Here is a 26,078-nt window from a genome sequence, read left to right as displayed (position 1 = left end):
GGGGCTTGGGGATGACTCACCCGGTTGCCCCTGCTGATGAGAAGTTCACAGTCTAAGAAGGGAGACAGACCTGTAAATGGACAACTTCAATACAATGTGCTAATAATAAAGACGTGTACAAAGTGTTTTGAGAACAAAGAGGGAGTGAGTAACTCTGCCTGGAGGGGTCAGAAAAGGCTTCACAGAGGTGAAATTTAAATTAGGCTTCCAGGAGGAGGAGAACATTGTCAGGCTGGCTGGAAGAGGAAAGTCTTTCAAGGTGGAAAGAACGGCACACGAGAAAGCCTCAGAGATGAGAAAGATCTATTCCCGCCTTTCTTGCTTTCCACCTGTCTCTGCTCCCCTCCCCTTTCCCGAGCTGTTGTCTCTCAGGCTTGCTTAGTTCAAGAGGAAATTTTTCTTTTTGGGAAGTTTAATAAACTTCCGTTCAGCCTGTACTGAGTCATGACAAAGGTGTGTTTCACACTTAAACAAACGTCTCAGATGTTATTTTTTGCACTTGAAGAACAAGCTATTTTTAAAGAAATCCAAACTCTCTGGGACTCAGGAAGGACGAGTTCTGTGACCTGTTTTTAAGAAGTGAGCTTTGGAAAGGGATGTAGTGACCAGCAGGGGCAGACACAGAAGACCTGGCAATTCTTTCCTTTAAATGTTTCAGTGAGCCAGTAAGTAGTTTCACCTTACTAAATTGCTCATTTTATCTTGGCTCTCTGGTCTTCTAGAAAGCTCTTGGGGAGCATGCAACAATTACCCAATAACAGAATGAGGGAAGATGAGGTCAGCACTCTCCCAGAGGTGGACTGAGATAGTGGCAGAGAGGACAGAGAGAAGGGGGTGGGTTTGAGAGGGGTTTAAACTGTGCAATGAACAAGGGGAAAAGGCATTTCCCCGTGTTCCAGAAGTGTCGCTGTACCCATCTGTGTAGCTTGCCTCCTCCCTGGATGGCCCATCAGTTCCTTCCCTCCCAGAACATGCATTGCATTCCCCCATGGAGTCTAGTCTCTACTCCCTTGAATCAGGTCTGGCCTGTGACTACTTTGACCGACTGAACACAGGGGAAGGGACACTGGGCGGGTCCCAGGACTAATCTTTAATAGTCTAGAAGAGCTATTGCTGTGAGAAGCCCAAGATATATGAAGAGGCTACGTAGGGGTAGTCCAGCTAACATTTTAGCTGAGCTCCCCGGCCAATAACCGCGTCAGGTGCCAAGTCCATGAGTGTGCCATCTTGGATGTTCAGCCCACTGAGCCTTCAGACGAATCCAGCCCCAGGTGACATCTGAGTACAATCGCGTGAGTGATCCCAAGTGAGAACGGCCCAGCTGAGCCCAGTCAACCCACAGGACCATGAGAGACAATGATAAATTGTTTTAAGCCAGTAAATTTTAGGGTGGTTGTTACACAGAAAGCTAACCAGAGTGTCATATTTTTTCATCAATCTTTGCTAACACTAGGCACCGTGCTAGATGCTTTTCATTTTAACGCTCATGACAACCTGGAGATAAGTATTATTGTTCTCCTTTTGGAACATGAAACGATGCTCAGAGATGTTTCAGAACCGGCTACATACCCCACTCCAGCAGGTGTCCCTTAAGTTCTACAGCTGGACACTTTCCTATTAATGTACATCATCTCATTTCTCCCAACCCAGTCCCTCTTGAGCATGCTAGCTCAGACAGGGATGCTAGACCACCCGGGCTTTCAGCCCGAAACACCTGGCACTGCCTTTGTCCACTTGGTGGAAATGGAAGCAGCTCGGATCTTTGAGTCAGGAGACCTGGAGCTCAGTCCCAGTTCTGCTGCTCACTTGCTGTTTTACTTCAAGCAAATCACTTCCCCTCTCTGGGCTTTCATTTCCTTTTCTGAGATAAGGGGACCAGGCTAGAATTGGGCTGTTTCTAAAACCTGAGTAATATATTAATTTCTCCATTTAAAAAGCTTTTCTTTTTTTTTTTTAAAGATATTTTATTTTTCATTTGACAGAGAGAGAGAGAGAGTACAAGCAGGGGGAGCGGCAGGCAGAGGAAGAGGGAGAAGCAGGCTCCCTGCTCAGCAGGGAGCCCGATGTGGGGCTCGATCCCAGGACCCTGGGATCATGACCTGAGCCGAAGGCAGACGCTTAATGACTGAGCCACCCAGGCACCAAAAGCTTTTCTTATAAAAATTTCCAAACATAACCAGATGCAGAGAGCACAGTGAACCTTCATCTAGTTTCAACAATCATTTCTATTTTGTCATACTGTATTTAATCCATGGCTCCACCTTTTTTTTTCCCTTACTGGAGCATGATGTCATATCATCTCACCCCTAAATTGGGGTTGCCAACTTAGTAAATGACAATACAGGACACTCAGTTAAACTGGATAACAATAAGTAATTTTTTAGTATGTTTTGTGCAACCTTGTATTTTATCTTGCAACCCTATCCTTTTTTTTTTTTAAAGATTTTATTTATTTATTTGACAGAGAGAGACACAGTGAGAGAGGGAACATAAGCAGGGGGGAGTGGGAGAGGGAGAAGCAGGCTTCCCGCCGAGCAGGGAGCCCGATGAGGGGCTCCATCTCAGGACCCTGGGATCATGACCTGAGCCGAAGGCAGACGCTTAACGACTGAGCCACCCAGGCGCCCTGCAACCCTATCTTAAATGCTTGTTTGCAGTTTTATTTTATTTTTTTTTTAACGATTTTATTTATTTATTGAGAGAGAGAGCACAGAGGGAGAGGGAGAATCAGACTGCCCGCCTGGCAGGGAGCCCGATGTGGGGCTAAATCCCAGGACCCTGAGACCATGACCTGAGCCAAAGGCAGACGCTCAACCAACTGAGCCATCCAGGTGCTCCAGTTTGCAGTTTTAAAAAGGAAGATTTTATTACACAACTACAAGGCCATGATAACACCTGAAAAAATCAACAATAATTCCTTACCGGCATTTAATATATAGTATACATCCAAATTTCCACGTTTGTCTAGAAAATGTCTTTTCACTGGTAGTCTGTCCAAATGGAGATATAAAGGAGGTCCATCATTGTATTTGGTTCTTAAAGCTCTTTTTTTTCTAAGTAATCTCTACACCCAATGTGGGGCTCGAATTTACAACCCTGAGATCAGCAGTCCTATGCTCCACTGACTGAGCCAGTCAGGTGCTCCTGTTTGTTAAAACTCTTAAAAGTCACTTGTAATCTAGAACAATCCCTTCTTCCTCCCCTTCCTAACCCCCAGATTTTCTTTTTTCATGTTACTAACTTGTTGAAGTAACTGGGCCAGTTGTCTTGTAGAAGATCACCCGTTCTGAATTTTGCCGATTATTTCTTTATGGTGTGTCATTTACTTGTTCCTTTTGCCCCTTATTTCCTGCAGATAAGTTTTATTTAAAAGTTTCATTGGATTCAGACTAAACATTTTTGGCCCAAATAGAGATGCTATGTATTTTAGAATGCACCTTACCAGGAGGCACAGAATGTATGTTCATGTAACTTTTAGTGATGCTAACATTTATCAGTGGATTCAGGGAGTGATACCCTTATTTCTTCATTGTAATTGTAATGTTCCCTATCAATCCTTGGCTCAAAAATTTTACCATCTATTGATGACCATTGCCTAAATCAGGTATATTATTAGGGTTTGCAAAATAGTGATGATCTAATTTTAGCATTCCTTCTGATTTATTAGCTGAAGTTCTTTTGTATAGAACTTTTTCTTATCCTCTGGGGGTATTTGGTTACCTGAAATTTAGTCCATAATAAAAGGCAGAATAAATGCTCAACTTTTATTTTTAAACAGAACCCTCCAGTTTTTATGAAATTTCCAAAAGAGAGTTGAATAGCAATGCCGAAATTTCCAACTGAAATTTAAGATTATAAGTTTTTTTACTTAACTCCTTTGATATTACATTTGTATCACTTTTGTCCTAAAAATTTTGGGTCTTAACAGCATTGATGTCATTACTAATATGTTTTAACCCATGATAGACATATTTTAAAGTAGCAATACTAATATCATTACTAAGACTAGTGAGACTTTAAGATTTCTTTGTTGTTTTTTTTCCCTTTATCCTTAGCAAATATCTCATTAACGATAGATAGTCAAAAATACTTTGTTTTAAGGTCAATTTGAGTGATTCTTTTTTCCTATGTGGTCTTGTTATCAACCTGATATAAAGTTATGTTCATATTTTGGCTTGTTTTTCATTTTAGAGATTAAAAAATTTATATGATTTAATGATTTAAATATTTACATGAATCATTTATGAGATTTCAAAGTGAAAGGTATCTAACAAGTCTCATTCAGAGAAGCCTCACTTCCAATCTCTTCCCTTCCACTCTGTTCACTTTCTCCCCTATAGAAACCCTTTTAAAGTTTTCTGCAGCCCAGCACTATTGACATTTTGGGCTGATGATCCTTTGGTATGGGGGGGGTTGATCCTGTGTATTTTTTTATAAAGATTTTATTTATTTGATAGAAAGAAGGAGAGAGAGAGCACAAGCAGGGGGAATGGCAGGCAGAGGGAGAGGAAGAGGGAGAAGCAGGCTCTTGGCTGAGCAGAGACCCTGATGTGGGGCTCGAACCCAGGACCCTGGGATTATGACCTGAGCCGAAGGCAGACACTTAACCAACTGAGCCACCCAGGTGCCCTGATGATCCTGTGTACTGAAGGATGTTTGGCAGCATCCCTGGTCCCTACTTACTGGATGCCAGTTGTTACAACTAAAAATGTCTCTAGACCTTGTTAAATGTTTGTGTGTATAGGGGCCAAAATTACACCTCATTGAGAATCACCATCTTAGTTTATTTTATTTATTTATTTTTAAAGATTTTATTTATTTATTTGACAGAGAGATAGAGAGAGAGCACAAGTAGGCAGAGAGGCAGGCAGAGGGAGAGGGAGCCTGATGTGGGGCTTGATCCTAGGACCCTGGGATCATGACCTGAGCCGAAGGCAGCCACTTAACCGATTGAGCCACCCAGGCGCCCCGAGAATCACCATTTTAAAGGAGACAGTTTGCTGGCTTGAAAATCTGACCCCTGATCTAAGATATCTGCATTTAGCATTAAAATTGTCACTTTAGGCAGTCACTTTTGCACCAATATGAGCACTAAATTTGGGGTGCCAGGAATCATTTATAAGGCGGCTGTCCCAGTGATCCAGAATATACTTATTATTTTTGGTAGATTGTAATTGAAACCTAGACACACATGTAGAAACTTTTCTTATAACTTGTGACCCCTATAAATGTGTCCACCAAGAGAACCAGACACCTCCGTACTTTCCCTGCTTTGTGATTTCTTAGGGCTTTCCTGCTGTCTGAAAGCTTTTGCTCTAAAAGTGTAGAAGCTTGCTTTTCAAACTGGGGTGGACAGGGTAGTAATTGAGAGCACCGAGTTGAATCCCAAGTCTCCAACTTATCGGCTCTGTGACATAGTGCGAGTGACTTACCTTCTTGGAGCCTGAGTCTCTCCAATGATAAATGAAGACGAAAACTGTACCCACTTCATAGGATTGTTGCAAGGATTAGAGACATAATGCATGGTAAGTGCTTAATATACTGCCTGGTGTATAATAAGGGCTTAATAAATGTTGGCTGTTAGTATAATTACCACCAGGGCTAGGTGGTGGTGTGCCAGGAAATACTCAGAGCCACAGGACAGATCAGGAGCATCTTCCTGAAGTGTGAATGTCTACTTGAGGAATTGGAAAAATGGGCTTTGAATTTTTCTCCTAAAGGGAAGTAATCAAAACATTATTTGCCTATTAAAACAAACATGGGAATAGAAGGTACAGTTTGCATGGATTTTAGAGATAAAACATGAGACTTCAAAGAAATTTTGTGCTTGAGGCTGATGAATTTGGGCCTCATCCCCAGACCTTCAGAGAGGCTGTCTCCATCTCCCCTTGCTATGAGACAGTTTTGGGGGGAGAGTTTCAGCAGCAGCTTTGGGCTGTTGTGCATTTTTGGCTGAGGAAAGTATCGGGGATATTAGAAGAAATCCTGTAAGAAGTGGGAACTTCCTGACCAGGAATCCCTGTTACCTTCTTATCTTCTTTGGGGTTTGTTCCCTGAGGAAGGAGGATGGGAAAATTTTCTGGGTATTCACTCAGTAAATATTTATTAAGTGACTACTATATGCCTGGCAGGATTCAAAGGCATACAAGTAGAACAAATCAAACAGTCTGCCTACATGAAAACTTCAGCTTACTGATCATTCAAAATCAGTAGCTACCAGCTATCAGTAGCCTCGATAAAGGAACTGAAATGGGGGACAGTAGGGGCAATGTGTTTGAGGTTTAGGGGAAAGATCTGGAAGTTACGGACAGTCCAGTAGCATGTGAGACATCCAGATAGAAATCCTGAGTAGGCCGTTGCATGAGAGTCTAGAGCCATAATTCTCACATGGGCCTTTTAGACATTTGTGGTGGAGTTTGGGTAGTCATAATGGCATTTCCTGGGGGGAAGCCAGGAATGCCAGATGTCCCTCCCTGCATGGGTAGTCCCGCATGACCTTTGAATGTCACACTGGACGTTTATGTAGGGGAAAGTCTTCTGTGCAATGATCTGAGCCTAACAACTAACCCCAATTTTCATACAGAGACAAAATATATTCTAGTGTGATTTTACTATTCCAGGGAGGCAAATACTATGCAAGGTGAATGAAGATTATACCTTATTGTGCTCGAGACTCTACCAAGAGTTATTTACCATTTCCGAAAATCAGGTCACCAATAGTGATTCTGTTGTGGTATTCTAGTCTTCAATTGGTATCTGTAGCTATTGATCTTGGGTCAATGCTTCTCAACTGTAAGGTGCATGGGATCACCTTTGAATCTGTTTCTTCCCTCCCTCCCTTTCTTCCTCCCTTAGAATGGAAAAGATTATTTGGGCAATAGAATCTAAAGAATCTAGTAGGGAAAGGAGAGGCTGACATAACAGAGAGTGGTGGATTAAAGAGTAAACTTCCTTAGAGGGTAGGAAAGGGCATCCAGGCCCAGGAAAAAGACCTGGTCTTTGGTGAGAGGGCTGATTTTTGTAAAAGGAGGGAAGGAGGGAATGGCTGGAGATGCATAGGTGGATTTAGAAACATGATGGCAAGAAGTTGAAGGATGTCACATTCCCTGTGTCCTACCCTTCACCCACAGCATGACTAGCCACCTTTCTGTCTTCAGCTTCTTTCTGTAGAGCTGGCCTATGGTAGGGAGAGGGGTAGGGAAATGACGGATAAGGAGACCAGACTGACCTCTCTATTCCCAGGGCAACTGCTTTGAAAATAATATACAAGTAAGGTATTATTGCTATTTCTACTACGATAATATTGTTATTATTCCTCTAGATCAGCGCTAATAGGACTTTCTACAGTGACAGAAATGTTTTATTTGTTTGTATTTTCAATTTAATTCAATTTTTTTAAAGATTTTTTTTTAAGATTTTAATTATTTATTTGACAGAGAGAGACACAGTGAGAGAGGGAACACAAGCTGGGGGAGTGGGAGAGGGAGAAGCAGGCTTCCCACAGAGCAGGGAGCCCGATGTGGGGCTCAATCCCAGGACCCTGGGACCATGACCTGAGCCGAAGGCAGACGCTTAATGACTGAGCCACCCAGGTGCCCCAAGATTTTGTTTTTAAGTAATCTCTCCACCCAATGTGGGGCTCGAACTTACAACACTGAGATCAAGAGTCACATGCTTGGGGTGCCTAGGTGGCTCCGTCAGTTGAACATCTGACTTCAGCTCAGGAGCCCCACTCAGGCTCCGTGCTCAGCGGGGAGTCTGCTTGTCCCTTTCCTTCTGCCCTCCCTCCGCCTGCCCCCCCCATGCTCTTTCTCTCAAATAAGTAAATAAAATCTTAAAAAAAAGAAAAGAGTTGCATGCTCTACTGACTAAGTCAGCCAGGTGCCCCTATTTAATTTTAATTTATTTAAATTTAAATAGCCACATGTGGCTAGTATCTCTTGTATCAGAGAGCATAGTGTTGCATGTTTTCCGCCTCTTTCTCAGTGTGGTTCTTCAAAGATGACCACCCTCTATAGAGGGCAGTAGCGCTGGGGACCAAGAGCCCTGGGCTAGAAGTCAGACCAGAGTTCAATTTCAGCTGTGCCCTTTCCTGGCTTGGTGACTCTGGGCAATTCACTTCCTTATCTAGGCTTCAATTTCCTCTGTTTTCTTCTCTTCAGTGGGGAGATGTGAGGGTCCAAAGAGCTAAGGGAGGTCAGGCACCAGGAACTGGGAAGGGCTGCCCACTGCTCTCACAAGTTACCAATCCAACTCCCTTTACCAAGCACCTTTTTTAAAAAAAAAAAAAGAAAGAAAGATTTTTAAAATTTATTTGACAGAGAGAGAGAGAGCACAAGCAGGCAGAGCTGTAGGCAGAGGGAGAAGCAGACTCCCCACTGAGTGGAGAGCCTGACGCGGGGCTCTCGATCCCAGGACTCTGAGATCATGACCTAAGCCAGAGGCAGACACTTAACTGACTGAGCCACCCAGGCGTCCCTACCAAGCACCTTTTGTAAAAATGGCAGAGTGACGTGCCAAGTGTATGTTCCAAAGATGCCTCTTCAGAGAGCCTTTGAGAACCCCATCTATCCCCCTCTGTTGGCTGCTCCCTTCTCTGTGGGCCATTCAGTGTTATTTGAGCAATGTACATTGGCGTCTAGGGCCACAGGGGTAGGGCAGTGTAGCTGTTTTCTTGCTTTTGTATCTACTAGCAGGTAGTAGGTTCTCGGTAAATATTTGTGTAATGAATGGATGAAACAACAAGTGCTAGTATTTGAATTTAGGTGTGATTTTAAAGCTCATCGTGTTCTATAACTTTATAATATCTAGTACCTTACCATATTTATAACTGGAAATACTGGAAAAAGACCCAGATACCCAACATAGGGTCTTGGTTTAATTAAATGATTCTTAAGATACGTTATGCAAGAGAGTGTTCGGTAACATAAAAAGAGGTGTATTTACTTTATATTGTTAAGTAAAAAAAAATCAAAACTGAAGGTATACTATAATCTCACTTTGTAAAAGTTATATCTATTTATATGCACAGGACAAATTTGGAGCAATAAATGTAATATTAATATTATATATAATTAATATGAATATGATTACTATCACTAGGTGGGATTATGAGGTAAAAACACTTTTTTTCTAAAACATCTATTTGATTTAAAAAAATGTATCTAATATATCCAGAAAAAGCAAAAATATAGAGACAGAATAGATTAGTGGTTGCCTGTGACTGGGAGTGGGAATGGGATTAACAGTAAATGGGTCTGATGGATTTTATGGGGCATCCATAAATGTTCTAAAACTGACATACTGATGTTGCATCGCTTGGTAACATTACTAAAAATCCTTGATCTGTGCTCTTGAAATGCATGAGTTTTAGGATATGTAAACATACCTCAATAACATTTAAAAATGTGTTATATATATATTTATTTTAGTTATATATATGATTCTTAAATAATTAAAGCAATGCAGAAGTATTCAAAGTGCCCCTCCCCACCCCTAGCTCTACTTTCGAGGAATAACAGTAGTAGTTGGTGTTTAACCCTTTCTAGCCTTTTTCTATGCAAAATCCAAGTATAACATACACATCATAGACATGTAATTTTTTGCAATTTTCTTCTCTCTCTGGACATATACTGTAGGACATGAAAAAGTTAATGGTAACTGCCCTGGGATGTGGGATTAGGGGTAGAGGGAGTAGAGTGAGAGGCACACTTGAAATTTTTAGTTTCTTTACTTTTATATCATTTGCATGTTTTTTGGTCAGGAATGTTTGGAGTTATAAACCCAATAAAGATATTGAAATAAGTGACACCAATGAATGTTTAATGCTCTGCAGTCTACCTACTTAAAACAATTTAGAAATTGAGCTAATGCCAGGCACTATACTGAGTGCCTGAGATACACTGCCTCATTGAATCCTTATAACGAGGTATGCAGTATTACGGTCCCACTTGACAGATGAGTTAACTAAGACCTAGAGAGACTGATTTTCCAAGGTCACACAGCTAGTGTGCACAGAACCCAGACCTTTACACAGCAGCGGCTCTTCTCCTCCAAGCAGATTCATGTTCTTCTTGGAAAGCCCAGCTTTAATGACCTCATTGCATGTGTATGTGCAGTCCTCCCTGTGCAGTCCTCCCTAACCCAATCAAGTCCTCAAGGTGCTTACAGTCCAGGGATGTGACAATTACAATCTAGTGCTATAAGAGTACATGGTTTAATGAGCTGTATGCAAAGTGCAGGAATTTAGACAATGTGTCTGAAGCAGCCAAAGAAGTTTTGAGAGAATACATTCCGAGTTGACTAGGAACCCCGAGGAGTCTTCCAGGAGGGTAAAGAAAGGTGAGGGTGATTGGAGGTGGGGACAGGGTGTAGAAAGGGATTTGGGGCCTAGCCCCTGGCTCAGGCAGCTCAGAAGTGTTACAGGCTCTGGCAACTACAGTGCTGAAGTTCAGTGTAGCTGGAGGGTCAAGGTGGCCTGAAGGAGGGGCAAAGGGAAGGGCATGCACCTTGAAACTTAAGGCCAGATCACCAAAACTTTTTAGAGTATTCAAACTTTATCTTGCAAATGAAGTAGAGCTGTTAAAACATTTGAATCTGGCATGTTACAAAACTGGGAAGAGGCCTAGAAGGGGTTGTTATGGGAGATCCCTCCTGGACCCCCAGCTCTCCAAATCCTACTGCTGGGTGGTCTGGTTGTTTCCCACCCCAGGCTGGGAATTCCTTTAGGGCAAGGACCTTGTCTCATTCACTTGTGCAGCCTAACACCCAGCACAGCACCTGGCATGCAGCAGATACTCAGTAAGGGGCCGAACTGGCTGGCAGAATGCTGTACCAAAAAAGTAAAACTTAATTTCTTCCTTAGCACTCCTCAGACAGATTTTCAGCCAAAATCTGACACAACAATAAGGAGGTCAGAGAGGTCCTGGCCTCAAACTCAATCCCAGGTAGGTCCATTGGGTGGGAAAAGGAGAGGTGGTTGCTGACTAAGCTGCAACTTCTGTTCCATGCCTGCTATGTGCTGAGAGAATTCACACCTATTGTCTTTTTCCATCTCTCCAACAGCTTCTAAATCGGAATTTTTGTCCTAGTTTCCCTACCATAAAACTCACGATCAGAATGGTTCTCTAATTTGGTCAAGGTCACACAGCTGGTAAGTGTAGCGGGGCGGAGGCTGGGAGAGAACCTCTTACCAAGTCAAAGCCCACTGGCCTCTCCGTCCTCCACCTGGGGAGGCGTTGAGCAGCCTACTCCGCTGCTTAGCCTCTGAGGCTGGGGGGGCCACTCTCCACTGGGGCGCGGGGCCGGAGAGGCCGGCTCGCAGTGGCATCCGGGAGCCGCTCCCAGATTCGGAAGTTACGAAGTTTCCGTGCATTTCGCTTGCCTCTCTGCGCAGCTCGTCCCCGCTCCGCAGCAGTTACGCTGTTAGCGCAGCGGGGCTCAGGTGCTGCAGCGGGCGGGGGCCTGGCGCCGGGAGAAAGGCGGGGACGCAGCTTACGTAAGCGTCCGCTCGCAGGTGCATGCGGCCTCCACCAGCGTGTGGTCCCTGCGCGCTCCCAGGTGCGCAGTTGGCGCAGGCGGCGGCGCGGCACGGCGCCGGCTGGCGCCGGCCGGCGCTCTCAGGTACGGCAGAGCGCGCGTGGAGGGGGCGCGCGGCGAGCGAGGGGGCGGGCTTTCCGTTCCCCAGCAGCCGCGGGCCCGCCCCCCGTGTCGGCCAATGGGCGCGCTGGGCGGTGTCACGTGCTCGCCGCCGCCGCCGCCGCCGAAGCGGAGACCGGAGCCGCGAGCGCCACCAGGGCAGCAGCCGCCGCAGCCGCCGCCGCTGGGCTGAGGAGCCGGAGACGCGGGCGGACGAGGTGGCGGCGGCGGCGGAGCGGGAGCGGGGACCGGGCGCGGGCAGAGCGCGGCGGTGCGGGTAGGCTGCGGCGGCGGGGTAGGCGCCTGCGCGGCGGGCCGTCCCGGGCGGGCGGCGGTTGAGGCGGCGGTTGAGGCGGTTGGCGGAGCCGGCCCGGGCCCCGCATTGTTTGTTGTGCGTCCTTAGCAGCGGCGGCGGCGGCCGCGGCGGCCCCGGCGGAGAACAGGGAGCAATCCCGGCCCCCGTGGCTCTGGCATTGTGGCCGCCGCTGCGGTGCCCCGGCCGCTTCGGGCAAGGGCAGCGGGCAGCTTTCCTCACCTTCGGGGGGACGGGGTCCCGGCCCCGAGTGAGGGGAGGGCGTGGGCAGCGTGGGGGGACCCGGCGCCCTGGGTCTCGGTAGGATGGAGGGCGAGGGGCTCCGGGCAGGTGTTGGAGGACATTGGGGGCAGGGGCCGGGAGCGAGGCTTGGGGGGCTGGCGGAGGGTGTGGGCAGACTTGGGGGAGAATGAAGGGTGGAGGGATCCGGCCCAACGGAGCGGGAGGGCCTTCGGGCAGGTTCGGGGGCCCAGTGGGGCCAGGGCGAGTGCGAGAGGGATGGAGGACATTCAGCCGGGTGGGGGGCAGTCTGTGGGGGTTCGGGAGGGTGTGAGGGAGGCTTTGGGGAGGGTAGAGGCGAGCGTGATGGGAATGGAAGGAGGAAATTAGGGACTCGAGGGAGGAGTGGAAGAAGCGGATGTCCCGGTCGGGGCTGCGTGTGAGGGGCAGGGAGTGGGGGCAGATTTAAGGAAGGCCACCGGACAAATGTGAAGGGAAATGTGGAGGAAGATGTGCAGGTAGGGGGAAGTGTGGTGGGGAGAGAGGGACGGAGGTGTCTAGGGGTCTCTGGAGTGATGGTGAGGGAAATGGAGGTTTGCAGGGAGGTGTGTGTGAGGGTAGGCCCAGAGGCTTCAGGAGACCTGTGAAGGATGTGAGGACTGTGTCTGGTCAGGAGGTGTGTAGGGAAGACAAGAAGGAAGCAGGAGAGTGTTGAGGCTGGACACGTGGGACATGCGAAGGGAGGGCATGTTGTTGGAGGGGGGGAGAAGACAGGTGTCTCACTGGTGAGTGGTGCTCAGGGGAGAACAGTATGGGCGGGGGGGGGGGGGGAGGAAGGTGATTGGAGCAGGGCCAGAGTTTGAGAGAAGTGAGGACAGTGGAGTAGGATGATGGGGATGGACAGGAGGTATGCAGGGTATTTAGCGGGTAGCAGATGTGAGTGAAATGGAGAGTGTTCTTGTGGGAAGTATAGATGTAGGTAGGGGAAGTAAAAATGTAGGTGGGGAAGCAGCAAGATAGGAAACTTTGGGGTTGGGGAGACATTGCAGAGGACAGGTGGAGTGGAGTATGTGTGAGGTAGAGGGCCAAAGGTGTAGGGGGTGAGGGAAATGTTCTTGGAGTGGCAGGTGAAGTATGAAAACAGATGGAAGGAAATGTTTTGGGGGCAGAAGTGTGGAGGGAAGTTAGGGAGAAGAAGGAGTGGGGGGGTGGTACGTGTGTGAAGGGAAGTCAGTAGAGGGAGGTAGGAGGGGATAGGTTGGAAGGGGAAGGATGCAGGTCTGGAGTACATACAGTGTGTAGAGGGAGGGAAGCATAGCTTGGGGGTGCTAGATTTTGTCTGGTAGAGAAGTGGATAGGCAGGAAAGAGGGAAGAATGGGGGGGAAACAGGATATTTTTGGGTAGAGGACGTAGAAGAATGCATAGTATATAATGGGGTAAAAGAAGGGCAAGGTAGGGAGGTGTGTGGATGTGTCTGTGACTAGAAAGGGATAGGTTGTGTATTGGGTTGGGGTGGTGGTAGGGGAAGCAGGTTGTCCAGGTTTAGGGGCAGGAAATGACTATTCAGGTTTGAGAGAGTTAGGAAAACAGGTTGCTTAGAAGAGAATGGAAGGAGCAGGAGCAGGGTCCTGAAGAGTGGGGAGAGACTGGAAAACTTTGAGTCTTGAGAGATTAAAGGGGTTCAAAAATTTTAGGTCACTGGAAATAAAAGAAAAGGCAGAGTGCAGAAGTTGAAAAAACAAAAACCAAAACAAAACTAAAGAGAGGGGATTACATTCTGTACGTAGAACTGAAGAATGTGTGTGGTGTATGTATGTGGATCCTGGAATGATATTAATGAAAAATGGAGGACATTAAACCCTGTACATATTTGGAAGTTCATGCCTCTAGGATCAGAAAAATCAAGAAGCCCGATTTTAGTTCCAGAACTCTGTGAATGGGGAAGGGATAAGGGAGAGCTGAGTAGTACACACTCCCAAGTTTGGAGGAGGTATGTGGTGGGATATTGTCCTAGTGCATTGCACTGACAAATGTGCAGATGGAAGAGCCACACAGGGTTGTGTGGAGTGCACCACAAGTGAATAGAAATAGGATTGCAGCAGGTGCAGGGCAGATGCCTTTGTGAAGATAACTGTGAGAGAGCAGGGCCCAGTGTCTGTAGCATTCGAAGGCTGTATCAGGGAGGAAGGGATACCTTGGTGCAGTGTCTCAGCTACCCTGGTGCTTTCTGGGTAATGGGGCAGTTTTCAGGCTTTGAGTGATGTAATATCTGAGTCCCATGCTAGAGGCAGACAGAGGTAACGTACATCCAGCTCCTAAAAGTGGCAGGAATGGAGATCTGCGATTCTTTAACTCTCTTTCAAGGTTGCAAATAACTGATCCTAGGTTGTTGGCTTTTTCTGCCAAATAGTTCAAGTAAAATTTGGTTGGAGGCTTTTGGATTTTCTGGTATTTTGATTTGAGTTAGGGAGTGTAGTGTTGGCTTTATTGAGGAAAGACTTTTGGGGTTGTGTGGACATACAGCCAATCAGCTTGCCAGACACAGGAAATAACCTTCAGGGGTTTGAGCACAGATATTTCAGTGCAGGTCTCATTCAGTGTTCTGTGGCTTGTGTTAGATTCTTTGGGATTTGGAAGGATTAAGGAAACTGCTTTGAGACTGCCTTAGTAAGCAGGGTTTTCTAGAATCTTGGAAAACGATTTCCCTTTTGACAGTTGAAAATTCAGTCTTGTCAGATTTTGCAAAAAAATTATTTCATCATGTTGCAGAAATAACTTCAATTATCACTTTGTGGGTTTCATGTAGTGTGTAATGTAGTACCTAGTATGATTTCAAATAAAAGGTCTGCTGTGATACCTTGGGAAGCTTTCTGGTTTGATTAGTTTTCTCCTTTTGTCAGTTTAGGAAGTATCTTAATGCGGCCATTGTAAGTTCAAATAATAAGTTTGAGTGGAAGTGGGAATCTTGCCTAAACATAATGAGGGCTTAGCAGAACAACACATTTTAAGTAATCTGAATCTGTAAATATAAATATTTAAAAAATAAACTGGGAGCTAATCATTTTTAAAATCCAAATTTAGGGGCTCCCGGGTGGCTCAGATGGTTAAGCATCTGCCTTTGGCTTGGCTCGTGATCCCAGGGTCCTGGGATCGAGCCCCACGTCAGGCTCCCTGCTTAGTGGGGAGCCTTCTTGTTCCTCTCCCTCTGCCATTCCCTCCACTTGTGCTCTCTGGCTCTCTCTGTCAAATAAATAAATAAAATCTTAAAAAAAAAAAAAAATCCAGATTTAAAGTGCATCATGAAGGCAACAAAATAATGTTCTGAAGGCATTGCTATAAGATTTTATTTTGGAGGGAAAGGTTTTTCAAGCATAATATGCCTTTCATTGAAATTCTTTGCAGTATTTTGAGATTTGATATACGTGTAGGATATGTTATAAGGAGCATGTTTGGCCCCTTTGGCTCCCTGGCAGAGAATTTGAGCAGTAGGATATAAGATGAATAGAGTGACCTTTGAAAATTCTCTCCAATATGGCTATTGTTTCTTCCTTGCATTTTTTAAGTCTATTGTGTTAGTTCATTTTATTGATTTGGGGCAAGCAGTATTTTCTTGCTCAGAATACTCAATTCTGGCACAGTGTTCTGATTATATGTATTGTTCCGTGAAGTTCTATGGTTTGGGATAGTTAGTAGGCACTTGAAAATATTGTCCTAAGTTTATGAACCAAGGAAAGCAGGTTATTTAGACTTTGTAGGCTAAATAATTGGGTCTGGTTTTATTTTCACTGGTGACTTGCTGGACAAGATACTTAATCCCTTTGTGCTTGTTTTCCTCCAGAAACCTGACTCTGTCTACCTCCCATGAGAATTGAGATGGTTTATATAAAACAAGTATAAGTCTTTCAGGAAGATTAGAACTATGTAAATATGGGGATAGGTGTTATTTCCTTAGCTCCTTTTTTCTTTTTATTTTGGTCAAATAATAATTGGTGCTTCAGAATTTGGCAGTAGGTGGGTTAATTTGTAGTGAGAAACTTGGATAGAGATGAAACTTCTCTGAATATCAGAGATGTCTGCAAATTGAAGTTTGTTCATTCTTTGCTCTACTGTCTCCTTATCTTTTCATTTCTGTAGTTGAGTGTTGGTGCCGATTTGAATTCTTGAGTATGAGCAGAAGATTGTGAGTGACATTCTGCATTGTGGCTATAGCCTGACATCGCTTCTAAGCATGAATTTCCAGAGATGAGCACTTCTCTCACTCAGTGAATTCACTTCCTAAACCAGGAATAATAAATACATTTTCCTGTGTATTTTGCAGAAAATCAACTAATTCTAAGTGACTTGAACAGAAAAATAGAGCTATCCCTCTTCTAGTGGCATTAAACTTCCTCTAGATTTATTGAATACTTCTTCCTTTTTTAAATTTTAGTTCTCAAATACCCATCCTTTTGACATTTCCAAGCCTATTGACAGGTTATGCGCTGTTTGAGGAGGAATGATATTTAAATGCTTTTAAAATGTTTATTAGTTGTGAAAAGCCTCTAGATGCTGGTTATGATTGACATTGCAAAAATGTAAATAGTAAGACATTTTAGACATTAATTTGCTTGAGCTTGGTAATACCCAGCCCTGATAGTAGTCTTTTGTGCTAGCTGATCTTTTTTTTTTCCTTTTGAAGATTTTATTTTATTTTAAAGATTTATTTATTTTGGGGGGGGGGGGGGGGGGGGGCGGAAGGAAAGGGAGAGAGAATCTCAGACTCCCCAGTGAGTGCGAAGCCCAACATAGGGCTCAGTCTCAGGACCCTGAGATCATGACCTGAGCTAAAACCAAGAGTTGGATGCCCAACTGACCGAGCCAGTCAGGCTCCCCTTTAAAGATTTGATTTTTGGGGCACCTGGGTGGCTCAGTCGTTAGGTGTCTGGGATTGGGCCCCGCATCGGGCTCCTTGCTCAGTGGGAAGCCTGCTTCTCCCTCTCCCACTCCCCCTGCTGTTTTCCCTCTCTCGCTGTGTCTCTCTCTGTCAAATAAATAAATAAAATCTTAAAAAAAAAAAAAAAGATTTGATTTTTAAGTAATCTCCATACCCAACGTGGGGCTCAAACCCACAACCCCAAGATCAAGAGCCACTGGCTCCACCAGCTGAGCCAGCCAGGCACCCAGCTGATCTATTCTTAATAGTGTACTCTCTTATATAACAAGTTTGGACCTCCATTACCCGTCTTACTGCTCTTACTGTTTTCATTTGTTTTGCATAGATCTTCTTATTGGAAAATTGGTTGTTTTTTAAAATTTGTTCAGCTGTAGAAAAAGTGTTTCTGACAGGTAATTATGAGAGGCTTCATAATCCAGTCTAATTTTAGAAAACTTTATGGGGAAATGTAAGTTAAATTTATATGTCAGTTAAAACAGAAAAGAATGAAGTGATGAGGCCAGATTAGTGGTGATATAAATATTTAAATGGTTTAAGCCTGAAAGATCTGCAAGTCTGTAACTTTTAGGTCTTGCATTGAATAATGAGGTAACCACATGACCTGATTTGTCACTTTCATGCCTAATTTGATGTATTTCTTGTTTTAAGGGTCCTTGAAATACATCATTTTTGAGAAGTATGGTGTCTGTCTCACAAAAGACATTCCATATATGTGTGTTGCTGAGTAAATGAATGCCATCCTAAATTTTAGTTATTTGATATTAAAATTCTCTTAACTTCTGACATAACTAATGCTGTGTCGAACATCTGCTTTCTTGAGTTAACTTTAGCACAACTCGAAAGGGTATAGTTGATTATATCAATAATAAAATCACAGCCTTGCATTGTGTGACTTCATGGTTCATTTCCATTTGAAGAGTGAGAATTCTGCAGCAGGTTGTGTAATAAATTCTGAGGCGTTTCTGGGTCATGGATAAGATGTAGTTTCTTACTGCACCTGCAGAATTTCCTGTTCTTTGCAGTTTTCCAGGTACCAGGACTTTTCACGATACCCTATTAGGCAGATCAGCATTTTGTTAAAAATTGAATTTAACCATATTAATACTATTGACGTAAGGCAAATAGTAATTGTCCTGAAAGACCCTGTTTAGATTTTTTTTTTTTTTTAAATTATGCTTACCTGTCCTACCAGTTTAATTCAACAAACATGCATTGACTTTTGGCTCAAAGGCACGTTTTGTGCCAGACCTAGGATTTCTTAGTAGGGCTCTATAATACTGTTTTCAGTAAAGAATAGATCCTTCCCTAGATAGATTGGCCCTTAATGTGCAAATGGAGTCTATAACTTTGGTTACCTAGGTAGTGACCTGGTAAAGGGGTGGTTTGTTTCTAACAGTTAAGATGGAGGCAGTTTATTCTTACGATGTTTATAATTCCAAGTAAATATAAAACTCAGGGGCACCTGGGTGGCTCAGTCGTTAAGCGTCTGCCTTCGGCTCAGGCCATGATCCCAGGGTCCTGGGATCGAGCTCCACATCGGGCTCCCTGCTTGGTGGGAAGCCTGCTTCTCCCTCTCCCACTCCCCCTGCTTGTGTTCCCTCTCTCACTGTGTCTCTCTCTGTCAAATAAATAAATAAAATCTTTAAAAAAAAAAAACAACTCCTCAAACATTGCATCTAATCATAGGCTTTTGTACAACTTAGACAAACTACATTTTTACATAATGAAGTATAGGGTACTGGGTAGCTCTTGTCTTAACTCTGGACAATTCAGTTTTAGTTAGCAAAGCTAGTGAACTAGAGAGGAAAGGTGTTACAATTTTGATAATATAGGTTAGCGGCTGGAGAGAATAACATTTGGAACCCTTGGTATGTATATTTTCAGTTGTTTTTGAAGCAAGCTGTAAATAAACTTTTAATGTCAAGGTTAGTATGGAAGAACAGATATCAAACATATTAGTGATGAGGCTTTTAAAAAGATGGTATCTTAAAGATAATTATTAACTGTGATGCTCTTTGATATGCCAGCTTTGTGGTAAATGTTGTGGAGTTACACAAAATTGGCTTTTGAGGGGCACCTGGCTGGCTTAGTGGATAGAGCATGTGACTCTTGATCGCAGGGTTGTTAAGTTCCAGCCCCATGTTGGGTGTAGAGATTACTTAAAAAATAAAATCTTCAAAACTGACTTTGGTCAGTATTATTGTTTGGTAGTGTTCTTTATTTCTAGCGCTTAGGGTTCACATACCTGGACTTTGGTCCCTGTGGGAGTATAATGTGGGTGAACAGGAGTGTTACGTTTAGAGAAATGGAGGCACAGAGTTGACTCTAGAGCAGAGATAGGCAGACTTTCAGAATACCCTTTCAGAGGTTCCTGTTGGTTCCCAAATTTGGCCAGGAAGGTTGATGGCTGGGCAAATTTGAAATCTTCTTTTAGTCAAGTCTTTTCAAGGACTGCCTGCAGTAATGTGTAGCCTTCCTAGGAAATTTGGGGCCCCAGGATTATGCAGTAGTAATGAATTTGAAGAAAAGGGCTAGCACTAGGTTATTCCTAGAGATGATCCTGTGTGCAACCTTGACTGCTGTATTGGGTAGTACAATGTTGTTGACACCAGAAGACTTGGCTTTGAGGTCTGATCCTGTTATTTACTAGTTGTAGTTCTCTCTCCTCATGTATAAAATTGGAATAAAACCCCTAAATTACAGTTACAGTGAGGATTAAAGAAGAAAAGAAAACTGTTTGTAAGCTCTGAAGCACATAACATTTTTTTTTGAAGGGAGGACTGAAGAAGAAATTAAGGGCACACTTTGTAGTAATGAGAAAAATTTGACTCAGAAGCACCTGGATTTTTATTTTTTTTACCATGGCATGTTCAAATGTACATGAAAGAGAACAGTACAATGAACTTTCATGTACCCGTCAACTAGCTTCAACAATTACCAGTATTTTGCTGCTTTTGTTTCATCTACCCCTCACTCACAATTACTTTCTGTTGTTTTTGTTGGAATATTTACAGTAAATCTTAGACATCATATACTTTCATCCATAAATACTTCAGTATGTATTTCTAATAGATAGGAACCTAAAAAAAGATATAACCACAAAAATCTTAACTGTCTAAAGTAACTATAATTCTTTATCTAATGCTCAGGAGGAGCTGGATTTGAAACATAGCTCTACCACTCACCAGCTTTGTGTGTTAATCAAATTACTTGCTCTCTCTGAGCTTCTGGTTCCTTATCTGTAACATAAAGATAATACCTCATGAAGTTATTTTGAGCTTAAATGAAATAACATATAAAAGGCCTAACATGAATGTTAGTAAATCGCCCAGCCTCTCTTCTGAGCTTCCTATGGCATGTGAATTAGGATTATGGGCTGCCCTCCTTCCTTCTGTAGTATCACAAAGAATAATAGTACTCTGGAATTACTGCCCACTAAGCTAGTGAAATTTATCTTCATTGGGCTGTTTGACTCTTTTAGTGAAATTCTATAGCAGTTGAAATCATGTCTGTTCTCCCCCTCTCTCCTGCAACATTATCATTCTCCTGTCTAGTGGCTCATTCTAGTCAGCATACACATGCTGTTATTTCATCTATTTTTTTTAAACAACCCTTTCTTGACCATGCTGTTTCTTGTAGATGCAACCCAATTTCTCAACTTCTTGAAAAAGTTGTTTCTACTCATCTTCAGTTCTGTTCTCTCCTGAACCTATAATAATGAGACTTTCAACCTAATTACTCTACTGAAACTGCTCTTGTCGAAACCACCAAGTTTCTTACTTGACCCATTAGCAGCGTTTGGTGCAGTGGATGTCTCCTTCCTTGAAATACTTTCTGCTCTGGTTTCTGGGATACCATATTCTGTTGGTTTTCCTCCTATCTCCTTGGCTTCTCCCTTGTTGGGTCTTCTTCATAACTACTGCCTCTTAATATTGGGCCACCTGGGATCTCTGCTCTTTATTCTCATTCCCCTGGTGATTTCATCCAATCTTATGGCTTTAATACTGTGTGTATGCTGATGATTCTCAAATTCTTATCTCTGAAACTCCAGACTTGTATGTCCTACTGCCTGTATTGACACCTCCACTTAAATATTTTATTGGCATTTCAAACTAAACTTGTCACAAACCAAACTCCTGATCTTTACCCTGCCCCCTCTTTCATCCGCCCCTCTTGTGGTATTCCATGTTTGAGTAAATAGCAACTTTCTCCATCTTTCTAGTTGCTCAGGCCAAAAGAGTTGTCCTTGACTCTCTCTCACACGCTACATCTGACCCATCAGGAAATCTTGCCAGTTCTACCTCCAAAATATAGCCAGACTCTGACCGTTTTTCATCACCTCTACTGATTTAAGTTTACATCAGTTTTTTGAATTATTGCAGTAGCCCTTTTTCCTCTTGCCCCTTCATATTCTGTTCTCAATACCATAGCAAGAATGATCCTTTTAAAAAGGTAAGTCAGATTTTGTCTCTTTCTGGTCAGAACCCTTTGGTGATTCCCTGTCTTGCTTGGAATAAAAAGCTAAGTCGTGTCAAGGTCTTATGTGCTCAGATACCCTTTTCTTTCCTCTGACCTCATCTCTTACTTTTTGCTTATTCCATTCTGGCCATAGTGGCCTTCTTGCTGTTTCTTTGATGTGCCAGGCATATATTCCTGTCTTAGGTCCTTTGCACTTGCTGTTTGCCCTGCCTAGAATGCTGTTACCCAGATATATGATTGCTCCATCTTTGTCAGGTCTTTGTGCATATCTGCCCTTTCTGGTGAAGCCTTCCCTTTCTACCCTGTTAAAATGGCAGCTCCTCCATTTCTGGCCCTCCCCAGCCTTCCTTTTCCACCTTCTTTTTCTCGTTACCGCTTAAACCATTTAACTTATATTTTACTTATTTTGTGTATTGCCCTTTTACCTTTACTGGAGTAAGAGCTCCATAAAGGTAAGGGTTAATATTGGTTTTGTATTCTGTAGATTCTAAGCATCTAGAACAGTGCCTGGCACTAAGTAGGTCGTTGACTATTTGTTGACTGAATTATTCTTTTATTAGTTGTAGTCTGTTATTTGGTAAAGGTGCTATAGTTGGAATTTCAGTTTTTCCTATGGAATACTATGTACCTTGAGGTCTTTATGATGTGTTTTTCTTCTTAATGAGTATCCTTTCATAGGACTGCTGTTGGTTTTATTATTAATTCATCATAATTTTGAATATTATGCACTGTGCTAGTTGGATGGGGAGGATACAAGAATAAAGTACACATAGACCCTGACCTTTAAGAGCTTACAGTCTGTTAGGATAGATGATGGGGTGTGTGTGTGTGTGTGTGTGTGTGTGTGTGTGTGTGTGTGTGTTTTAAAGGTAAGACCTTAGATAAAATGGTCCAGGAATTCAGAAGAGCAAGAAATTATTTCTAGCTAAGGGAGATAAGGGAGAGACTTTAGAGAGGATGTGATATGTACATCTGTACTGAGCCACGGAAAACAAGTAGGATTAGATGAGAAAATAGGGAAGAGAATTACATATGGAGGAAACTGCATTAGCAAAATAAGAATGCTCAAGATTTTTTTTGAGAAAGAATAAGTGGTTCAGTAGTTAAAGGTGAGGGAATATCAAAGGAATTGGTAAGAGCGTAAGTTTGGAGAGGAATGTTGGAGCCACGGATGGAAGGCCTTGAATGCAAGGGTGAGGAACTCAGAGTTTACTTTGTTGACAGTGAGGCTTCAGTGAAAGGTTTTTGAGCAAGAGTGGAGGGATGGTATTATTAGGGCTATATTTATGAATTTGATAACTTTATGTGAAAAGAGAGGCTGAAATGCATACATTGATTATGACGCTATTGTACTAGTTTGAAGGAAAAAAGGGCTAAAAGTAGTGGAAAGGGTATAGAAGGGATGCCTTGAAACTGATGAAACTTGGTAACTGGTTGTGAGGGCTGAGTGACAAGTCTACGGGTTTTAAGCCCGGTTGATTGGGCCGGCTAGGGTGCCCTGAAGAGAAGTAGGGAATCCAACATAAGTGGCACCAGGAGGCAAGTTTAGTTTAGTTTCGGTATTGAGTTTGCCAGTGTGGTGGTGACATTCAGGTGATGATTGTTTTGATAAAAAAGAAAATTAGGAATGTTTAGAAAGGATGTGCATCTGTGGCTTTATGCTTTCATTTTGATACTAACTGCCAGAAAGAGAAGACTTGATTTTGAATCTGTTACTGAGGTCTGAATCTAGATAATTGATTTGGAAAACTTCTGATAAGGCATCCAGACTTCTTTTGATTTGTGAGTGTCTCCACTTGTTTCACTAAGTTTGTCAGATAAGTTGCTCTAGGTTGTAAAGCACTTCATGTATTCTCAGCAGTTTGTTACAACTTAGATGTCATCCTTTGAGCTTTCCTTTACTGCTTCATGGGCTTTGGGTATCTAAACTGTGTCTGTCCCATCCTTTTGCAAACAACAGATGAGGGGCACCTGGGTGGCTCAGTTGGTTAAGCATCTGTTTTTGGCTCGGGTCATGATCCCAGGGTCCTGGGATCCAGCCCACATCTGGCTCCCTGCTCAGTGGGGAGCCTGCTTCTCCCTCTCCTTCTGCCCCCCTCCCCCTCCCCCCTCCCCTGCTGGTGTGCTCTCTCTCTCTCTCTGCTCTCTCTCGCTCTGCTCTCTCTCAAATAAATAAAATATTAAAAAACAAAACAACAGATCAGAGTTCCCAACTAGTCACCTCCATCACTTTGTTGAGATCCTGTTGAGTTAACAGGTTTGCATGATCATGCCAACCCCCGCCTCCTTACCCTAAGGATTTAGAAGCACATTGGAGGAAGGCAAGCCTTCCACCCTAATTAATGGTAGTTAAGGTGTTAGTTGCCAAAACATGTCTTTAACAACCTACACTTAACAAAATACCAGAAGATACTAGAGGATTTAGCTTCTCTTCTAGGCGTAGTCAAGAACAGAATAAGATTCCTTTAGATTATAACCTTTTCAGAGGCTTGTAGCAGGAGTTTTTAGTCTGAAGGTCATTTATAGGAAAAAAGACATATTTGCAAAATAATTTTGATTAATGTATATAATTTTTATTTATAGGCTATCTAATGCATTATATTTATATTTTTATACTTAATGCATTTTTAATAGTTGGATAAAAAGACATCATTGAGTTTATTATTTAAAAACTTGTAGTTCACCAGCTTGTTTTATCATGGTGACCTTGAGCTTACCACATTAGTCATCTCTGAATTAAGTCTTTTCCTTTGTGCTTAGATCATAATGTCAGTGAATAAGATTTTGGCACTGTCATTATAGGATCTGTTTTTGTTTCCAGTAAATAGGAGTCAGTAGGACCCAATTACCCTGAAATGAGAAGATTTTCCTATATAGGATAACACATTTAAGCTCAGCGGACGTGTGGTGGCTTTTAGTTTGTCAGGTTTAGCATATATTGTAGTTAAACTTTTTTTTTTTTTAATCTAGGTAATTTTATTTCACATAATCGGTTTGTCAAGAATATAAAGTATAGCATCTTGTGAGAAACCTTTGAGGTTCTTTTAGCCCTGCTTTGTTCTTTGACAGATGAAGAATTCAGGATATATCCTGAGTGGTTAAGGGACTTGTCCAGAATCACACAAATAGCTAGTGGCGTAGTTGGGGTGAGAGGTGCATTTCTCGACCTCCAGGCTTGGGCTCCTTCCACTATGTCAGGCTGCTGCTTTAGAAATGTGGACCAGAAAACCTCGAATAAACTCAGTTTAACTGGTCACATTACTGGCATCTAATGATGTTCAGTAGGAATAATTATGGTACTTTTTTCCTCTTTCCCTCTGAAAATTAATTTTTTTTAAATTAACCATTTCAAACTGAAGAGTTCAGTGGCATTTAGTACATTCACATTGTCTAGGAACCACGACCCTCTCTAGTTCCAAAACATTCCCATCACTCCAAAGTGAATGAAACTCCTGACCCATTAAGCAGTTTGAAAAATTTTTAAGCAATTAGAATAAAAATCTTTAAACAATTAAAAGTCTTTTCTATGACAAGGTTGACAATAGCAGGTTTCATATTAGTGGTCACTCCTAGCGCTTTGCTACCTGTCTCTGGTTTGCCAGTGAGAAATAAAGTGAATCCTCTTTATGTTAATTAGTAGTGGATGTATTACACTTACAAACAATGGCAACATTAAAAAAGAAAGACACATAATGATTAACAATACTAATAATAAGTATGCATTATGCATATTATCTCTAATCTTCACACTAGCCTTTTAAAGTGGTTGCTCTTGTTCAGAAAAGGAAACGGAGGCTTGGGGCACCTGGGTGGCTCTGCTCAGTCAGTTGAGCGTCTGAGGTCGTGATCCCAGGGCCCTGCGATTGAGCCCTACGTTGGGCTCCCAGCTCAGTGGAGATCCTGCTTCTCCCTCTACCCCTCCGCCTGCTCGTGCGCGCTCTCTCTCTCTCTCTCAAATAAAATCTTAGGGAAAAAAAAAAGAAAACGGAGGCTTGTTGAGTAAGTTCAGAATCACTTAATTGGTAAGTTGTGGACCTGGGATTCAAATCCATGTCTATTTGGTTCCAAGAGTTGGGTGTTCACTAAATTTGGGAGTAGACAGGCAAAAAGCAACAAATAGAAGGGATCATCTTGTATGGGGGACCTGGTACTCTTTTAGCAGGACAGTGTGTAAGGGAAGGGGGATTGAGTTTGCTGGTTGCAGTATAGCCACTTTCTCCTGACCACTTGTGATCTGTATTCCATATGAGAAAAGCAAAGTATGAAATAACCTTTGGAACTCTTTAGTGGACATTATAAGCAATTAGAAGAAATTGTAGCTTCTGAGATTTTGTGTTTTGAAATTCTTTCTTTCCCTGCTCATTATTTTAAAATCATAAGTTAATTTGCTGAGTAGTTAATAGTAGTCTTAACAGTATCGGAACTTGATTGATTTCCCATTTTAAGATACTTTTAAGAAGTATCTTAGATAAGATACTTCACTTTCAATGAAGAAT

At 42.9% G+C, this 26,078-nt stretch overlaps 1 protein-coding gene across 4 annotated transcripts in view; it reads left to right on the top strand.

Moving 5' to 3' along the window:
- The first annotated feature begins 11,868 nt into the window (after positions 1 to 11,868).
- Positions 11,869 to 26,078, top strand: part of STRBP (spermatid perinuclear RNA binding protein) — a 132,275-nt gene continuing 118,065 nt past the window's right edge. For all 4 annotated transcript variants that reach the window (XM_032418611.1, XM_032418610.1, XM_032418608.1 and 1 more), the window contains exon 1: positions 11,869 to 11,914. The gene's annotated coding sequence lies outside the window, so the exon portion shown is untranslated. The remainder of the gene's footprint in view (positions 11,915 to 26,078) is intronic.

Source organism: Phoca vitulina, unplaced genomic scaffold, assembly GCF_004348235.1.
Source record: "Phoca vitulina isolate PV1807 unplaced genomic scaffold, GSC_HSeal_1.0 scaffold21, whole genome shotgun sequence".
Taxonomy (NCBI): Eukaryota; Metazoa; Chordata; class Mammalia; order Carnivora; family Phocidae; genus Phoca; species Phoca vitulina.
This window is presented reverse-complemented; position numbering and strand designations above follow the sequence as displayed.